Source organism: Pseudophryne corroboree, chromosome 3, assembly GCF_028390025.1.
Source record: "Pseudophryne corroboree isolate aPseCor3 chromosome 3, aPseCor3.hap2, whole genome shotgun sequence".
Taxonomy (NCBI): Eukaryota; Metazoa; Chordata; class Amphibia; order Anura; family Myobatrachidae; genus Pseudophryne; species Pseudophryne corroboree.
Window position 1 is genome coordinate 702,430,972 of NC_086446.1, and position 15,064 is coordinate 702,446,035.

The 15,064-nt window shown below is 47.2% G+C and overlaps 1 protein-coding gene and 1 long non-coding RNA gene across 2 annotated transcripts in view; one reads left to right on the top strand and one right to left on the bottom strand.

Moving 5' to 3' along the window:
- FFAR4 (free fatty acid receptor 4) overlaps positions 1–15,064 on the top strand; it is a 56,411-nt gene that overhangs the window by 15,398 nt on the left and 25,949 nt on the right. The window lies entirely within an intron of this gene.
- On the bottom strand, positions 1,131–3,242 carry LOC135058186 (uncharacterized). Its single transcript, XR_010244663.1, has 3 exons — positions 3,131–3,242; positions 1,542–1,627; positions 1,131–1,312 (listed from the first exon to the last, which is right to left on the bottom strand). It is a non-coding gene; the product is annotated as an uncharacterized LOC135058186 (long non-coding RNA).

Consider the following 15,064-nt stretch of genomic DNA (forward strand, 5'->3'; position numbering starts at 1 on the left):
AGCGACTGCAATTCTGTGCCTTTAAGATTGTAATGCAGTAGGAGGCATCTGTAGGAGATAGACGCCTCCTGTTTGCACTTGCAAGATCCGAATGCGGCGTCTGAAGACACGTGCCTCGGATCACGTCACGATTCTCAATGATTTTAGGCACCGGTCAGCCTGCGTAAGCTGAAGAGTAGGATCCGGAAACTGGGGTGCAGAAAGTCTGCTTCTGATGATGCAGACCCTGGACCCGTGACTCCTTCAAAACAGGGCCCCCATTTTGAATAACTGTGCCAAATGCCACCCCCCAAATGCCCGTGCTGTGGCTGACGGGATTGCGAGCAACATCGCAAGACCACCAACGGGTTTGCATACAAATATGAATTAGGCCAACTGTATGTAACCTAGTTGTTTCGGTTCTTGGGTTTTCAGTTTTCAAAATAAATGTTTTATTTGATCAAATAAAACATTTTTATTAATTTTCCCTGTTATTGCAGTCAATAGATTTTCACATAAGCATGGGAAATCTGTCGGCAGGGAGACCAGGTGATTGTCATCATTGGCAGTGTGATAGAAGCCCTATCTCTGACAAATGTTTTCTCCAGGGATTGGGATTTTTCCATTTAATAAATAGGCCCAATTTTATCCGGTACTTATACAGATAGGCCCCACTATATTTGAATGTTCAGCTTTCCACTTAACAGTTGTCAGGCGGAATAGAGTCTGATAAATCTGCTGCACCAGCAACCTCCATCTGCAACAAGAATAAAGGAGACTGCAGCATGACCTCTTAGAAGTATCCATGTTCAATGTATTTTGTGTTAATATTTAGCTTATTTTGATGCATATTTATATGATATGGTATTTTTTCATGCAGTCTGATATTCCTCCACTATGTGATACCATGCGTTATCCACATTGACCTTCCTGAAAGAGTTAAATGTCCTAACGCTTGATGTGAGATTGATAATGTCAGCTATCAGGAAATAAGAGCAGTTCACTGATAGGGACAAGCAGTAAATGATAGAGGACTGTGCCAAGTCATACATGTCTTTGACACTCTCTTTTTCAAAATGCTTGTTTGCTTTCTAACGAGTTGCACTCCCAGTACAAACTACATATAAATCCAGTTACTGATCCACAAGATCTGGGTGACTCATGAAGTGTTTATTTTAGAATGACTTACACGTTTGTCACAAAGATCTTCATATTTCACAATGGCTGGGGAAAACTCCGCACTCAGAGATGTCCTGTGCCCGAAGGAGGATGTGACCAGTTCTCCTCCCCATGGGGAGATATTATCTTCTGCATAAATCAACTGAAAGGTCACCTGGCATGGGAAGAGATCATAAAGTGGGAAATAAACAGTTCTCTGCATATACAAGCTGCTAATTCCCACTGAAATAGACCTTAAAATGCAAGTGTGTTGCTTAAAGTGGCGCAAACTTCAGATGTAAGTGAAAGGCTGATAATGGTGCCTAGGCATCAATGAGAGAAATTATGTCACATAAACGATGCTTAACAATAATAATGGTTTCATAAAATACACTCTGGCTCACATCAGGGTTCCTGGCTGCCTGTGGGTACTGTCTGTAGGGCACACGGTTTCCTGTGCAGTGCCACTTAGGGGGTACAGGCTTTTCTCCTGAAAAATTGAAGGGTGGGAAATTTCGGTGCTTCAAAAGAAAGGTTGCGGTCTCCTAATAACACCCGGATATATCCCAATGATCCTTAAGCGCTAAATATGTAATGTACATGGTGTTGAAGAATGATGCTACCAATATTGTCACCAATGAGAATGGGGTGTCTTCTAAAGAGGACTTTCTTTAAAAGCACACATTGATACTAATGAAATAAACTGTATGTTCCTTATACTGTATATGTGGGATTCTCAGCCAGGAATCGTTCTGAGGGACATCCTGAATGTGAGTATCAGGGTGCAGGTTATTTTTAGGGCCCATGGTGGGGTGTATGTGTGTTGGAGTTAGGCACTAGGGGGGTGGTTAGCCATCGCCACCACCCGTCAAGGTTTAGCCAGAGCTGCCACGCCTGGAGGGGTGGGGGGTTAAAATACTTACCCCATTCGCAGTCGGGCTCTTCAGTGTCGGGATGCTTATGATGGTCATGTGACCGCAGGCACCCCGACCTCCGATATTAAATAATGAACCCCATTCTGGTTTCTTTGTCAATATTATTCCCTCTCAATGTATGTCATTGTCACAGATACATTTATAAAAATGCGTGTGCCTCTTATAAAAGTATCTTTAAGCTCTGTATGATATGCCGGTTATATATATAAAGTATGGCAAAAGTGAGGGATGAGGTTCCCTCTTACTCTCCAGAATGCCTTTATGCCACATACCTCGTCCCCTCAGTCCCCTGTTGACAGTTTGCCCCTGCCTGCACAAATGTTGCCCTAAATCTACAAACCCAAGATCAAAGCTAGGAGCACTACATGGTGGAAATAGAACGGAAAGCAGTATTCCATAGCAATCAATCAATCAATCAATCAGTCAGTCAGTCAATATCATAAAAGATCTCTAGGGTGCTGTAGATTTAATTATAGCTCTGGGTCATTACACGCTTGTTCCATTTAAAACATACAGATAAATACTTTATGTATTACAAACAATGAACTGTCTATGAAGTGTTTCAACATTAAAATGATCTGACATTGTACCTTTTAAGCTGTACACATGAGTTGTACGGAGTAGATACAGTATATGTTGTGGCAGAATTAAGTTTGGTGATGGGAAGGTCAGGTCTGGACAAATCTCGTCAAAGGGTCTGATTCTGAAGGTACACTGCTGCGACCGCTTTTCCATCCTGCCTGCGACTAAATGCTAATATCAGCCCTCCCCCTATTGTATAAACATGCATCTGAATGTGCAAGTCTTTTGACACCCACTTTGAGCATCTTTAATTGCTGTAATAGTACTTGGTACATCACTATTGGATGCACCGTGGAAACATAGACCAGCCCTATGGTAGGTGCAGATTGTGAGTATAACCTCCAATGTGAGTGATTGCTCCTCTGTGTATACAACCACTCAGGGCTGCCATCAGAAATTATAGGGCCTGTGACTGACAAATTTGGCAAGCCCCCTCCCCTCCACACACATTGCCCCATAGCTCCCCCAAAGCTTACCAATTTGAGGGGGCACGGGTGGCAGTAGTGAGGCTCGACGGGGACAGGCCAGCTGCCTGCGCATCAGCAAGGCAGGCAGCCATGGAGGCACACAGAGCTGTGGTTTTATTCTTTCTGTTGAGTCGGCTGTGAGCCAATCGGAGCTCACGGACCGGCAGCCAATCAGGAGCTCCCAAGTGAGCCGCAATTAATTGCTAATCTCTGAAAACATCAGCATTGTGTGCGTGCGGTCCAGGCCCACTTCTTTATATTCACTACTTTTTTACAGCATTCTGAGCAATCATTTTAAAAATAGTAAAAGACAAATGAGGAAAGGAAAATAAGGTGATTGGTGCAGGGACTTGCTGTGGTCAGTTCAGATTGAGTCATATGTTTTCCTCAGATGGGTTTCGTTATAAGAGAACTGTGGACATAATGGTTTAAATCACAGGTTCTCAAACTCGGTTCTCAGGACCCCACACAGTGCATGTTTTGCAGGTAACCCAGCAGGTGCACAGGTGTATTAATTACTCACTGACACATTTTAAAAGGTCCACATGTGCAGCTAATTATTTCACTTGTGATTCTGTGAGGCGGAGTCTGGTGACGCTAAGGACCACCAGGGCTGATGATTGTGGAGGCTGACGGCGTATGTGATCCTACTCGCGGTTCGGTGTGAACGTTGATTGGCGATGGGTTGAGGACTTCAGCACAGCCGAAAGGCCCTCGTTCCAGCTTTTGTTGTGGGATTATTTGTGGAATCATGTGGTAACCAGCCCACACTGGTGGCCGGTTGGTACGAGACAAATTCATTGTTGTACATTTGAACGTATTTTATTAAAAGAGTTTTATGCACTATGGAACGCCCCCTTTATATGCTTTTTTTAACAGATCTACACGTCCATAGGAATTTGGATTGACCTAAGGGGAGCAGCGGTCCTATAAAATACTAAGAGGACCTAGTGACTGTGCGCTCTTAGTTAAGAGCAGTGATTCCACACACATATGTGTGTGTCTTTAATGATTGTTCTAACTCCATAGAACTAACCAGCGCTTTATCTGTATATGTTTGTGTATATATATATATATATATATATATATATATATACTGCTCAAAAAAATAAAGGCAACACTAAAATAACACATCCTAGATCTGAATGAATGAAATATTCTTATTAAATACTTTGTTCTTTACATAGTTGAATGTGCTGACAACAAAATCACAAAAATGATCAATGGAAATCAAACTTATTAACCTATGGAGGTCTGGATTTGGAGTCACACTCAAAATTAAAGTGGAAAAACACTACAGGCTGATCCACCTTTGATGTAATGTCCTTAAAACAAGTCAAAATGAGGCTCAGTAGTGTGTGTGCCCTCCACGTGCCTGTATGACCTCCCTACAACGCCTGGGCATGCTCCTGATGAGGTGGCGGATGGTCTCCTGAGGGATCTCCTTCCAGACCTGGACTAAAGCATCCGCCAACTCCTGGACAGTCTGTGGTGGATGGAGCGAGACATGATGTCCCAGATGTGCTCAATTGGATTCAGGTCTGGGGAACGGGTGGGCCAGTCCATAGCATCAGTGCCTTCGTCTTGCAGGAACTGCTGACACACTCCAGCCACATAAGGTCTAGCATTGTCTTGCATTAGGAGGAACCCAGGGCCAACCGCACCAGCATATGGTCTCACAAGGGGTCTGAGGATCTCATCTCGGTACCTAATGGTAGTCAGGCTACCTCTGGCGAGCACATGGAGGGCTGTGCGGCCCCCTAAAGAAATGCCACCCCACACCATTACTGACCCACTGTCAAACCGGTCATGCTGGAGGATGTTGCAGGCAGCAGAACGTTCTCCTTGGCGTCTCCAGACTCTGTCACGTCTGTCACATGTGCTCAGTGAGAACCTGCTTTCATCTGTGAAGAGCACAGGGCGCCAGTGGCGAATTTGCCAATCTTGGTGTTCTCTAGCAAATGCCAAACGTCCTGCACGGTGTTGGGCTGTAAGCACAACCCCCACCTGTGGACGTCGGGCCCTCATACCACCCTCATGGAGCCTGTTTCTGATCGTTTGAGTAGACACATGCACATTTGTGGCTTGCTGGAGGTCATTTTGCAGGGCTCTGGCAGTGCTCCTCCTGTTCCGCTTTGCACAAAGGCGGAGGTAGCGGTCCTGCTGCTGGGTTGTTGCCCTCCTACGGCCTCCTTCACGTCTCCTGATGTACTGGCCTGTCTCCTGGTAGCGCCTCCATGCTCTGGACACTACGCTGACAGACACAGCAAACCTTCTTGCCACAGCTCGCATTGATGTGCCATCCTGGATGAGCTGCACTACCTGAGCCACTTGTGTGCGTTGTAGACTCTGTCTCATGCTACCACTAGAGCGAAAGCACCGCCAGCTTTCAAAAGTGACAAGAAAGAACTAAATTGAAAGCGCTGTCCACAATAAAGGATAGATAAAATTGTATTTATTTTGTATTGATAACTGTTAATATAAACACTTAAAAAGCTAAAACATAATATGTATATCTACAAAGCCTATTTCTTCAGTGATCCTTATCACAGGTACCTTGTGATTGCACTGGTAATGAATACTAGATTGCTGATTAGAACAATATAGCATGCAATAGGTGCTCTAATTAGCTCCACAGTGAACAATTCTTAGTAGCAAATTATATTATTCAGCCTCCTAAATACTTAAGTACACTTATATGGAACACTTATTTTTACAGCCCAAACATATCTAGAGGAAATGCATACAGTTGATAAATGCTTTTTCACCTCCCGCTGGGACAGCGTAGTGATACAGTGTGTCCAATGTGTCTCTGCCTTAGAATCAGGCTGAATATGTAACAAAGAATCAAGTCTCCTATGGAAGCTTTCCAGCTGATTAGCTTCTGACAGGCGTCCCCGTCTAAGTATAAAATAATTATGGATGAGATTCTTATGAAATAAACTGATTGCACAGTAACTTGAATGTCCACTGCAGGTGAACTGTAGAGATAGCTTATCTCACCGGTTTGTGCAGCTACCACATCTCCCGCCGGGCTCCATCTCTGCCGGACATAGCGCTCAGCGGCTCTATCACTGACGTCAGCGCTGTATTCCTCCCGTTGGTGTGGGTTGAATGCAAGCGTGCAAACAGCTTGGAGCGCAGAGATCCTCCGGCCAGTGGTTCAGAACTGCATCGTCTGTTATGCGCTTGGCCCGTAATGGCAGGGCGGCACAAGTTCGCACCGGCGTTAGGAGAAGTGATGTCGGCTTTGTAGAAGCTCAAGTCCATATACAGGGGTAAAAACTTAACATGTTTCTCAGCCTGTTACCCGTGGCTGTTTCCACAGGGGTAAAAACTTAACATGTTTCTCAGCCTGTTACCCGTGGCTGTTTCCTCTGAGGAAACAGCCACGGGTAACAGGCTGAGAAACATGTTAAGTTTTTACCCCTGTATATGGACTTGAGCTTCTACAAAGCCGACATCACTTCTCCTAACGCCGGTGCCGGTGAGAACTTGTGCGCCCTGCCATTACGGGCCAAGCGCATAACAGCCGATGCAGTTCTGAACCACTGGCCAGAGGATTTCTGCGCTCCAAGCTGTTTGCACGCTTGCATCCAACCCACACCAACGAGAGGAATACAGCGCTGACGTCAGTGATAGAGCCGCTGAGCGCTATGTGCGGCAGAGACGGAGCCCGGCGGGAGATGTGGTAGCTGCACAAACCGGTGAGATAAGCTATCTCTACAGTTCACCTGCAGTGCACATTCAAGTTACTGTGCAATCAGTTTATTTCATAAGAATCTCATCCATAATTATTTTATGCTTAGATGGGCACGCCTGTCAGAAGCTAATCAGCTGGAAAGCTTCCATAGGAGACTTGATTCTTTGTTACATATTCAGCCTGATTCTAAGGGGCCCTACTCATTTGACGATGCGCCGCCGAGGTGCCCGACGGCCGAAACGGCCGACGAGCGACCCGGCGGCGGGGGGGCAGTGACGGGGGGAGTGAAGTTTCTTCACTCCCCCCGTCAGGCGGCTGCATTGAAGTGCAGGCAAATATGGACGAGATCGCCCATGTTGGCCTGCATGTACAGCCGACGGGAGACCAGCGATGAACGAGCGCGGGGCCGCGCATCGTTCATCGCTGGAGTCTCCACACTGAAAGATATGAACGAGTTCTCGTTCATTTATGAACGAGATCGTTCATATCTTTCAGAAAATCGGCCAGTGTGTAGGGCCTATTAGGCAGAGACACTTTGGACACATTGTATCACTACGCTGTCCCAGCGGGAGGTGAAAAAGCATTTATCAACTGTATGCATTTCCTCTAGATATGTTTGGGCTGTGAAAATAAGTGTTCCATATAAGTGTACTTAAGTATTTAGGAGGCTAAATAATATAATTTACTACTAAGAATTGTTCACTGTGGAGCTAATTAGAGCACCTATTGCATGCTATATTGTTCTAATCAGCAATCTAGTATTCATTACCAGTGCAATCACAAGGTACCTGTGATAAGGATCACTGAAGAAATAGGCTTTGTAGATATACATATTATGTTTTAGCTTTTTAAGTGTTTATATTAACAGTTATCAATACAAAATAAATACAATTTCTCTGACGTCCTAGTGGATGCTGGGACTCCGTCAGGACCATGGGGAATAGCGGCTCCGCAGGAGACAGGGCACAAAATTTAAAAGTTTGACCACTAGGTGGTGTGTACTGGCTCCTCCCCCTATGACCCTCCTCCAAGCCTCAGTTAGGTTTTTGTGCCCGTCCGAGCAGGGTGCAATCTAGGTGGCTCTCCTAAAGAGCTGCTTAGAAAAAGTTTGTTAGGTTTTTTATTTTCAGTGAGTCCTGCTGGCAACAGGCTCACTGCAACGAGGGACTTAGGGGAGAAGAAGTGAACTCACCTGCGTGCAGGATGGATTTGCTTCTTAGGCTACTGGACACTAGCTCCAGAGGGACGATCACAGGTACAGCCTGGATGGGTCACCGGAGCCGCGCCGCCGACCCCCTTGCAGATGCCGAATAGAGAAGAGGTCCAGAAACCGGCGGCAGAAGACGTCTCAGTCTTCATGAGGTAGCGCACAGCACTGCAGCTGTGCGCCATTGCTCTCCGCACACTTCACACCAGCGGTCACTGAGGGTGCAGGGCGCTGGGGGGGGCGCCCTGGGCAGCAATGTAATATACCTATTCTGGCTAAAATATATCACATATAGCCCCTGGGGCTATATGGATGTATTTAACCCCTGCCAGGTTCCAAAAAAACCGGGAGAAGAAGCCCGCCGAAAAGGGGGCGGGGCCTATTCTCCTCAGCACACAGCGCCATTTTCCTGCCCAGCTCCGCTGCGAGGAAGGCTCCCAGGACTCTCCCCTGCACTGCACTACAGAAACAGGGTAAAAACAGAGAGGGGGGGCACTTATTGGCGATATTTATAATATTTGAGCTGCTATAAAGGGAACACACTTATTAAGGTTGTCCCTATATATATTTATAGCGCTTGGGTGTGTGCTGGCAAACTCTCCCTCTGTCTCCCCAAAGGGCTAGTGGGGTCCTGTCTTCTATCAGAGCATTCCCTGTGTGTCTGCTGTGTGTCGGTACGTGTGTGTCGACATGTATGAGGACGATGTTGGCGTGGAGGCGGAGCAATTGCCTGTAATGGTGATGTCACCCCCTAGGGAGTCGACACCAGAATGGATGGCTTTGTTTATGGAATTACGGGATAGTGTCAGCACGCTACAAAAGTCGGTTGACGACATGAGACAGCCGGCAAACCAGTTAGTACCTGTCCAGGCGTCTCAGACACCGTCAGGGGCTGTAAAACGCCCTTTACCTCAGTCGGTCGACACAGACCCAGACACTGACACTGAATCCAGTGTCGACGGTGAAGAAACAAACGTATTTTCCAGTAGGGCCACACGTTATATGATCACGGCAATGAAGGAGGCTTTGCATATCTCTGATACTGCAAGTACCACAAAAAGGGGTATTATGTGGGGTGTGAAAAAACTACCGATAGTTTTTCCTGAATCAGAGGAACTGAATGAAGTGTGTGATGAAGCGTGGGTTACCCCAGATAGAAAACTGCTAATTTCAAAGAAGTTATTGGCATTATACCCTTTCCCGCCAGAGGTTAGGGCGCGCTGGGAAACACCTCCTAGGGTGGATAAGGCGCTCACACGCTTATCAAAGCAAGTGGCGTTACCGTCTCCTGATACGGCCGCCCTCAAGGATCCAGCTGATAGGAGGCTGGAAAATACATTAAAAAGTATATACACACATACGGGTGTTATACTGAGACCAGCAATTGCCTCAGCCAGGATGTGCAGTGCTGGCGTGGCTTGGTCGGAGTCACTGTCTGAAAATATTGATACCCTGGATAGGGACAGTATTTTACTGACTATAGAGCAGTTAAAGGATGCATTTCTTTATATGCGAGATGCACAGAGAGATATTTGCACTCTGGCATCAAGAGTAAGTGCGATGTCCATATCTGCCAGAAGAAGTTTATGGACGCGCCAGTGGTCAGGTGATGCGGATTCCAAACGACATATGGAAGTATTGCCGTATAAGGGGGAGGAATTATTTGGGGTCGGTCTATCGGATCTGGTGGCCACGGCAACGGCCGGAAAATCCACCTTTTTACCCCAGGTCACCTCCCAGCAGAAAAAGCCGCAGGCTTTTCAGCCACAGTCCTTTCGTTCCTATAAGAACAAACGAGCAAAAGGACATTCCTATTTGCCCCGAGGCAAAGGAAAGGGTAAGAGACTGCAACAAGCAGCTCCTTCCCAGGAGCAGAAGCCCTCCCCGGCTTCTACAAAGGCGTCAGCATGACGCTGGGACCTTACAAGCAGACTCAGGGGCGGTGGGGGGTCGCCTCAAACATTTCAGCGCACAGTGGGCTCACTCGCAGGTGGACCCCTGGATCCTGCAGGTAGTATCTCAGGGTTACAGGTTGGAATTCGAGAAGTCCCCTCCTCGCCGTTTCCTAAAGTCTGCTTTGCCAACGTCTCCCTCCGACAGGGCGACGGTATTGGAGGCCATTCACAAGCTGTATTCTCAGCAGGTGATAGTCAAGGTACCCCTCCTACAACAGGGACAGGGGTATTACTCCACGCTATTTGTGGTACCGAAGCCGGACGGCTCGGTAAGACCGATTCTAAAGAGAAGGCGTCTTAATTATCCCTTACTTGGACGATCTCCTGATAAGGGCAAGATCCAGAGAACAGCTGGAGGTCGGAGTAGCACTAACCCAAGTAGTGCTCCAACAACACGGGTGGATTCTGAATTTTCCAAAATCCCAACTGATCCCGACGACACGTCTGTTGTTCCTAGGGATGATTCTGGACACTGTTCAGAAAAAGGTATTTCTTCCGGAGGAGAAAGCCAGGGAGTTATCCGATCTAGTCAGGAACCTCCTAAAACCAGGAAAAGTATCTGTGCATCAATGCACAAGAGTCCTGGGAAAAATGGTAGCTTCTTACGAAGCGATTCCATTCGGCAGATTCCATGCACAAACTTTTCAGTGGGATCTGCTGGACAAATGGTCCGGATCGCATCTGCAGATGCATCAGCGGATAAAATTGTCCACAAGGACAAGAGTGTCTCTGCTATGGTGGTTGCAGAGTGCTCATCTGTTAGAGGGCCGCAGATTCGGCATACAGAACTGGGTCCTAGTGACCACGGATGCCAGCCTGAGAGGCTGGGGAGCGGTCACACAGGGAAGAAACTTCCAGGGCGTGTGGTCAAGCCTGGAGACGTCTCTTCACATAAATATACTGGAGCTAAGAGCAATCTACAATGCTCTAAGCCTGGCAAAACCTCTGCTTCAGGGTCAGCCGGTGTTGATTCAGTCGGACAACATCACGGCAGTCGCCCACGTAAACAGACAGGGTGGCACAAGAAGCAGGAGGGCAATGGCAGAAGCTGCAAGGATTCTCCGCTGGGCAGAAAATCATGTGTTAGCACTGTCAGCTGTGTTCATCCCGGGAGTGGACAACTGGGAAGCAGACTTCCTCAGCAGACACGATCTGCACCCGGGAGAGTGGGGACTTCATCCAGAAGTCTTCCACATGATTGTGGTCCATTGGGAAAGACCAATGGTGGACATGATGGCGTCCCGCCTCAACAAAAAACTGGACAGGTATTGCGCCAGGTCAAGAGACCCTCAGGCAATAGCTGTAGACGCTCTGGTAACACCATGGGTGTACCAGTCAGTGTATGTGTTTCCTCCTCTGCCTCTCATACCAAAAGTACTGAGAATTATACGGCAAAGGGGAGTAAGAACGATACTCGTGGCTCCGGATTGGCCAAGAAGAACTTGGTACCCGGAACTTCAGGAGATGCTCACGGAAGATCCGTGGCCTCTACCTCTAAGACGTGACCTGCTTCAGCAGGGACCGTGTCTATTCCAAGACTTACCGCGGCTGCGTTTGACGGCATGGCGGTTGAACGCCGAATCCTAAGGGAAAAAGGCATTCCGGAAGAGGTCATCCCTACCCTGGTAAAAGCCAGGAAGGAGGTGACTGCACAACATTATCACCGCATTTGGAGAAAATATGTTGCGTGGTGTGAGGCCAGGAAGGCCCGACGGAGGAATTTCAACTGGGTCGATTCCTACATTTCCTGCAAACAGGATTGTCTATGGGCCTCAAATTAGGGTCCATTAAGGTTCAAATTTCGGCCCTGTCGATTTTCTTCCAGAAAGAATTGGCTTCAGTTCCTGAAGTCCAGACTTTTGTAAAAGGAGTACTACATATACAGCCCCCGGTTGTGCCCCCAGTGGCACCGTGGGATCTTAATGTAGTTTTGGATTTTCTCAAATCCCATTGGTTTGAGCCACTCAAATCGGTGGATTTGAAATATCTTACATGGAAAGTAACCATGCTACTGGCCCTGGCTTCAGCCAGGAGAGTGTCAGAATTGGCGGCTTTATTGTATAAAAGCCCATATCTGATTTTCCATTCGGACAGGGCAGAACTGCGGACGCGTCCTCACTTTCTGCCTAAGGTGGTTTCAGCGTTTCACCTGAACCAGCCTATTGTGGTGCCTGCGGCTACTAGCAATTTGGAGGATTCCAAGTTGCTGGACATTGTCTGAGCATTGAAAATATATATTTCAAGGACGGCTGGAGTCAGAAAATCTGACTCGCTGTTTATACTGTATGCACCCAACAAGCTGGGTGCTCCTGCTTCTAAGCAGACGATTGCTCGTTGGATTTGTAGCACAATTCAACTTGCACATTCTGTGGCAGGCCTGCCACAGCCTAAATCTGTCAAGGCCCATTCCACAAGGAAGGTGGGCTCATCTTGGGCGGCTGCCCGAGGGGTCTCGGCATTACAACTCTGCCGAGCAGCTACGTGGTCAGGGGAGAACACGTTTGTAAAATTCTACAAATTTGATACCCTGGCTAAGGAGGACCTGGAGTTCTCTCATTCGGTGCTGCAGAGTCATCCGCACTCTCCCGCCCGTTTGGGAGCTTTGGTATAATCCCCATGGTCCTGACGGAGTCCCAGCATCCACTAGGACGTCAGAGAAAATAAGATTTTACTTACCGATAAATCTATTTCTCGTAGTCCGTAGTGGATGCTGGGCGCCCATCCCAAGTGCGGATTGTCTGCAATACTTGTACATAGTTATTGTTACAAAAAAATCGGGTTGTTATTGTTGTGAGCCGTCTGTTCAGAGGCTCCTACGTTTGTCATACTGTTAACTGGGTTCAGATCACAAGTTGTACGGTGTGATTGGTGTGGCTGGTATGAGTCTTACCCGGGATTCAAAATCCTTCCTTATTGTGTACGCTCGTCCGGGCACAGTATCCTAACTGAGGCTTGGAGGAGGGTCATAGGGGGAGGAGCCAGTACACACCACCTAGTGGTCAAACTTTTAAATTTTGTGCCCTGTCTCCTGCGGAGCCGCTATTCCCCATGGTCCTGACGGAGTCCCAGCATCCACTACGGACTACGAGAAATAGATTTATCGGTAAGTAAAATCTTATTTTTATCTATTCTTTATTGTGGACAGCGCTTTCAATTTAGTTCTTTCTTGTCACAATAAATATATTGGGAACCAACAACCCAATAACTTGAGAGCGGCAGTCCTTAATAAGGAGAGGAGTATTAATGAACTGATAAAGCATTTTAGCAATTTGAGTTGGGACAGCTGACACACATTGAAGCTTAGCGCTTTTTTTGCTTGGAGCTTTCAAAAGTGACCAAAACATCAGCCAGAAAGCATAGGAGCTGAGAAGTGGTCTGTGGTCACCACCTGCAGAACAACTCCTTTATTGGGGGTGTCTTGCTAATTGCCTATAATTTCCACCTGTTGTCTATTCCATTTGCACAACAGCATGTGAAATTGATTGTCAATCAGTGTTGCTTCCTAAGTGGACAGTTTGATTTCACAGAAGTGTGATTGACTTGGAGCTACATTGTGTTGTTTAAGTGTTCCCTTTATTTTTTTGAGCAGTGTGTGTATGTATATATATATATATATTAGAGATGAGCAGATTGAACCAAACCGCCCGAACTTCACGTCCCGAGCCCGGATCCGAGGCTCGTGACTTCCCGCCAGACTCGGAAACCAGAACGAGGCAAAACATCATCATCCTGCTGTCGGATTCTCGCTGGTTTTGGATTCCATATAAGGAGCCGCGCGTTTCCGACATTTTCACTCCAGTCCTGGAGAGTGCAGCGGAAGGACGTGTCTCCTCAGTGTCTGTCTGTACGGGAAAGTGGGGAGGCGACCTGCTCTATGTGTTATTCCAGTGCTGTCTTGTGCTGCATCAGTCCAGTGGTGGTGTCTTGTGCTGCATCAGTCCAGTCACAGTGGTGGTGTCCTGTGCTGCCATAAGCCTAGTGCTGCTGTATAAGTCCAGTCCAGTGGTGCTGTCTTGTTCTGCATCTGTCCAGTCGTGGTGTCCTGTGCTGCCAAAAGTCCAGTGGTGGTGTCCTTTGCTGCCATATGTCCAGTGGTGCTGCTGTATAAGTACAGTGCGGTGGTGCTGTGTTGTGCTGCATCAGTTCTGTGGTGGTGTCCTCTGCTGCCATAAGTCCAGTGGTGGTGTCCTGTGCTGCTGTATAAGTCCAGTGGTACTGCCGTATAAGTCCAGTGATACTGCCACAGAAGTCCAGTGGTACTGCCGTATAAGTCTAGTGATACTGCCGTATAAGTCCAGTGGTACTGCCGGATAAGTTGATCACAGCAGCAAATTTGTTAGCAGTTGGGCAAAACCATGTGCACTGCAGGGGCTACAGATATAACATGTGCAGAGACAGTTAGATTTGGATGGAGTGTGTTCAGACTGAAATCTAAACTGCAGTGTAAAAATAAAGCAGCCATTATTTACCCTGCACAGAAACAAAATAACCCACCCAAATCTAACTCTAAATCTAACTCTCTCTGCAAATGTATCTGCCACACCTGCAGTGAACATGGTTTTGCCCAACTTCTAACAAATGTGCTGCAGCGATCAACTCTGAATTACCCCCTAAGTCCAGTGGTACTGCCGTATAAGTCCAGTCCAGTGGTACTGCTGTATAAGTCCAGTGGTACTGCCGGATAAGTCCAGTGGTACTGCCGGATAAGTCCAGTGGTACTGCCGGATAAGTCCAGTGGTACTGCCGGATAAGTCCAGTGGTACTGCCAGTGTCGGACTGGGGCATGCAGGGCTCACCGGGGGGAATGCAGTGGTAGGGGCCCATGTTAGGGGTGTGGCCAGTCTGCATAGGGGGTGTGGCCAGCCACCTCATTGCTTTGACTAACCATTAGAGAGTGCAACATCTGGGCCCCTTCATAAATATATACAGTATATTAAGCTGCTGCATGCATGATAATGTTCCAGATTAATAACAGATTAATAACAGCAATGCACTGTAGAAAATACACCATAGTCCAGTATAAGGTAACATATGTATAATGTATAATTCAAGTGCACAGTCTGGAACCTGATCCTTAG